Consider the following 5,349-nt stretch of genomic DNA (forward strand, 5'->3'; position numbering starts at 1 on the left):
TACAGTATCGGGAAATGAAATATCGCGATATTTCAGTGTATCGATATTTTCTTACACCCCTAATGTAGATATTTATATATGTATATGGGTATGGTTTTCAGCAAGGCTATAATCATTATAATTATATAGATATGCATTTTTGTTGGTGTGGTTTTGTTATCTTTGTTTCTGTAGGTGTACAGCCAAGGTGTCGGATGTGCTGTCTTGTGTTTTCTCAATATGTATTTCATATATTTTCTAATCACTCTTTCACTCTCTCTCATTACATTTAACTTTTTTTCTTTTTTATCTCTTTCTTCTTAAATAAAGTCACTGATGATGAAGAAAATAAGAAACTAATATTCAGTTCTGCTTTCTACTGAAGTGGCTTAAAGAAAGATAATCAAATGGCCAAAAACGTATGGATAGAGAGAGCACAGATGTTGTGCATGGAGGAATCTGTTTTAACCAGGACAATGTGGTCAAAATAATGGTGGATATCAGATGTTTTTGCAGAGGTTTCCACAGTGCAGACTCTATTGGGAAGAAACATATGCAGTGACATGTACTGCAGCAGAAGGGGTTTCACAGAAGCACTGGCCCCTTTAGTGTTTTAGTGTCAGACATTAAATTACTTATCTTAGTGGCAAGAACTATGCAGTTTTGACCATAAATAAAAATGACGTATGCAATAAACCGCATCTCATTAAATACATTGTTGCGACGTATCTAAAAACTCCAAGGGAAAAGCCCATAAATGTACACAGACCCGGGCAAAGAGAAAACTCATGGAACCAGATTATGTTAAATCTGATTCCTGAACGTCAATTCTTTGTTTTAGCTCAAATGCTGATATTTAACATAAAATATGGTGATTTGCACATAAAACTCAAGATTTTCTCCTTCATGCCCTTCCAGCAATGACTTTGGGAATCTGTATGTTACAATGAATGGTAATACCGACCAGAATATAAAAACAGCAACACATTTGAAGACATGTTTTAATGTGGACCCTTGGGATTCCTTTTGCTTCCTTCTACCCTGCACAGGATGTCCCCCTAAGCTCCTCCATCTGGAAGGGACACCTGCATGAGAAGGTGTAAGGATCCAAGTAAGACAAAAGCGTGCTCATTTGAATAAATACTGTCAAGCAAACCTGTTTGGTGACCCTCATCTCCTTTCCCATCACACCGTGACACTGGCAGGATGCATAACAGATTGTGACAAAATGAGCCAAAACAAATGGGCAAACTGTGAGCAGCTCTCTGTATTTTTGTTTCTCAGACATCTGCATTCTGATGAACACACTGGTAAATAGAGATACAGACCCGTTGGTTTGAACCCTTACAGCTCAGTGAAACAATTCATTTCTCTTGAAAAGTGATTTAGTTAAAAGCAGTTGTCTATTTTATATCTGCATGCCTTCAATATGCCTGAAACGTTTCCTCAGACATTATTTGAACAAGTTTGTCAGCACCTGCATATAGAACTGTATATTCACCTAAAAACTGGCTCATTAAAAAAATAAATAAATTCCAGTCAAATTGAGTAAGTGGTTTGTGACACAGTCAATGGAGTAAATTAAAATCAACAAGAAGTCACATTTTACTTATCTTTCCTTCAGTCTGTAGTGATGTTTTGCTAGTAAGTGAGCTGCCTGCAGATGCACTGGGACTTGGTGCTTAAAATGAAAATGTACAGCACTTAGCATAAAGGCATGGTGGTGATGCTCATCTCTGAACGGAGGCTAGGTTGTCCATTCCTGAATGTTGATTCAGGTCAGAGCTTACGCTAGTTTAATTCCTCTGATAATCCCCTCTCTACAATATGTTTTAGAAGCCATTTTGTGAACGTTACGTCATCAATAGGCTGTTGAAGTAATGTGAGTTAAGTTGTGTTCTGTTTGTAATTTTCCTCTGAACCTCAATTTAATACATGGATGAAATTCCAACTTTTATTGTTTTTTTGTCTGCGTTTTTTATCATGTTTTATGCGTCGGAAAACTGAATAGGACTTTACGATTTAGATGCCGAGACTGTGTATAAAGTTTGATATTAAACCGTCAAAGTTGTCAAGGTTTCCTGAGATTCCTTTTAAGAAAAATTTCAGTGGTGCTCTGAATTAAAAATTAATCGTATTAATCGAAACATTGGGCCTCATGCAAGAACATGTTCGTATTCTTATCCTAAGTTTCTCTTACTTTTGTTCGTATAAAGGGTTCGTACGAACATGTCACGTCAGATTCAACAAACTCTTCTATCTTCAGGAAAAGTGCGTAAATGAGCTGCGTAAATTCCACCTGTTCGTATCCAGCTGCTCGTGCACGCGAGAGGAGATTAGCATAATTACCACCCCAAAAACACCATATAAGGCTGTGTTTCCTTCCTCAGACAAGGAAGTGTCCATTCATGAAAACTAAAGTGAAAACTAAAAAGAAGAACTTTACGAGTTCAGAGATTGAAGTCCGTCTGTCAGAGATCCAGAAAAGAAAATCTGTCATTTTTAGCAGGTCAGCTGTGGGATGAAAAGAGCTGCTAAATGCATAAACAACTGTGTTAAATCATTTTCATTTATTCAGAAGACACAGCACTGCGCACCGTACCCACCCTCCTCCCCCCGCGCGAGGTGCGCGGTCGCAGATGGTCTCAGATGCGGGTTTGAAATAAGCCCTTTAAAATGTTTTTCAAAATAAGTCTGGCACTTTGGAGAAAACCAGGACTCACTAGAGGGATTATGTGTCCCCTCTGGCCTGGGAACGTCTCGGAGTCCCCCAGGACGAGCTGGAAGGTGTCGCTGGGGAGAGCGGGGTCTTTCTGCTGCTGACCCTGCACCCGATAGCGGATAAGCCGGCCGGCCGGACAATTTATATTGTTAGTCTAAATTATTACATTTAAAATTATAACTCTAATTCAAGCAGAATAGCCTATTGTCAAGATAATTATGGAGTGTGATTTATTTTCAACTCAAAATATCTTCAAACTAACGAAATATAAAGTTATTAGTGAAGAAAACCCGTCTGGATAAAGCAGACTGACTGCTCGTAAAATATACGACAGGTTTGGACCACTCGTGAATTTTGTTGGTATCTGAAAAAAATCTTAGAATAAGAAAACATTGGTGAATGCCACAAATTCTCCTAAATCACTCGTACGTACAACTTAAGAACAAATCTGTGCGTACGAACGGTTCTTGCATGAGGCCCATTGATCCTACAGAGGCTTGGGTCTATCGTACTAAGATACTGTGCAAAGATGCTCCAGAGACAGTTCAGCTCATAACAGCCGGATGCAAGGTGCTGAAAGGCTGGTTCCTTATTGACTTAAAACCTGCCCATCACTTCCTCATCTCCTCTGTTTCCTTCATCAACATGTCTGTTCAGGTCTACTCCAAATCACCTCTGTCTCTTCCCTGAGAAACTCATATTCTTCCAGAATTTCTCTTTTCTCCTTTACCTCACATCCAACCTGTGGAGCAGAACCACTAACATTTAACATCAGACCTTCAGACTCATTACCCCATCTGACATTCTTCACTTCTATACACTCCTTGCTAGGTGGTAACTTACTTGGTATTTTCCCTTATGTTTAAAATATCTCTTAAAGAATTTCAAGTTTATTAAAATACATTTTGTTCTTTTGATTTTGTAACAGATATTATATGTAAAAGATAATACTTTTTTAATAGTTTTGCACATTTATTGTACTCACTGCAATGTTTGGTGTCATTACAAGCCTTAGTCACGGGAAGGCAGCGTTGAACAGATCAAAACCAGTTTTGTTCTAAGATTTTGAGCTTGAACTAGACTGTTAATCCATGAGGGATTGGAAAACTTTTCTTGTGATAAACTTGAAGGCCTGTGTGTTGTGCGGCTGACTGTCATATTCCCTGGTGTACAGCATGAAGCTCAGCTAAGCTGTGAGGCTCAGTGTTTAGTGTGAATTCCAGGAAACTTTGTGAAATAGCCACTGCCATACTTTTTTGTATTTTATTTAATCATTTCATTACATTGTTTGAGGACTTACCTAGCTTCTTACATGGATTATTTTTTGTTTGTCACAAACAGTGAAACTCCTGCCAGAGACTTTTGCACAAGTCTTTTTTGCTGTTGTTTGAGAAATAGAAGAAAAGGGAAAAGTGCAAGTTATTGCATTTGAGTATTTTTTGATTTGCTTCTTATGAACAATAAATATAAACAAAATTAAAACCACAGTTATTGTGTCCTAATGACAACCAATTTTCCTAGTCTAAACTTGTAAACTCGTCCTTCAGAACCACTCCTACTCCATTATCCACACCATGGTGAAATAAGTTTAAATCCTACTCCAATGCAACAGGCTTTGCTGCTAAACATAAAACTTCTACCTTCCTTCTCTGCATCATATCATGTCTATCTTTGCCTGTCATCGTCCATATATTTAGACTTACTTGCTATTTTTAGTTGTGCACTTTAGACTGTCCTCTTCTTCTGTGTCTTGGCACATTTCCTTCTAAATGGTTTTCAACTAACCAGCACAATTACCACTGACACCCTTTTTGTCAAAAGGGGTTAACAACACTTGACCAATCCAGTATGATGTCATCTGGAATAGGGCTGAAAACAATAACGATATTTATCCTGATAGACAGGTCATCAATATCAGTAGAAAATAAGTCTGATAAAATGTTGATAATTTCACTGAACTCCAATCCAGAACTGCACAATATTGTAACGACTGTGCATCGACTCAAGCACCAGACGGTTTGCACTCACCAGCATTCTTTTATTTATTTTTGTAGGGAACAGGTCTACAAACTCCGAGCAGTCTCGGCCGTGGCTCACATCAAAATCACCGAAACTCACGCTCTCCCTCTCATTCCAACTCTCGCGCGCACACACACAAGGTAAAACCACACCCCTAACAACACCCAACAGCCCCTGCAGAAACACCAAAAACACATCAACTCAAAGAACCAGTACAGCACAATCAGAAACATTTAACATGCAACAATAACTCCTTAAGGATCATTACAATATTCTGTGGGGTGACAGAGGAAAGGCTTTAGTCGTTCAGCTAAGCAAGGTTGGTGGCATCAACTAACTCGCTCCCTCTTTGGTAAGCTAGCAATACACTGTTGAGTATCATGCAGTAGTAGTTTGTGTTTTGCCACCGTGCCTCATAACTGCTTAAAAATAATAATAATTAAAAAAGAACGACAATGAGTAAAAGGAGAAAATGAGGCAACAGTTCAAGAGAAAACTATGAATAAAAGCATAAAGGTCACATCCCCAGTTTGGCAGTATTTATCAGCCTTTATTCTCTTGCTCCTTCTTTCAAACAGGTAAAAAAAACAATAGATAATTATTGGTATAGACCGACATGAAACACTTAT

The sequence above is a fragment of the Austrofundulus limnaeus genome, unplaced genomic scaffold, assembly GCF_001266775.1.
Source record: "Austrofundulus limnaeus strain Quisiro unplaced genomic scaffold, Austrofundulus_limnaeus-1.0 Scaffold735, whole genome shotgun sequence".
NCBI classification, from domain to species: domain Eukaryota; kingdom Metazoa; phylum Chordata; class Actinopteri; order Cyprinodontiformes; family Rivulidae; genus Austrofundulus; species Austrofundulus limnaeus.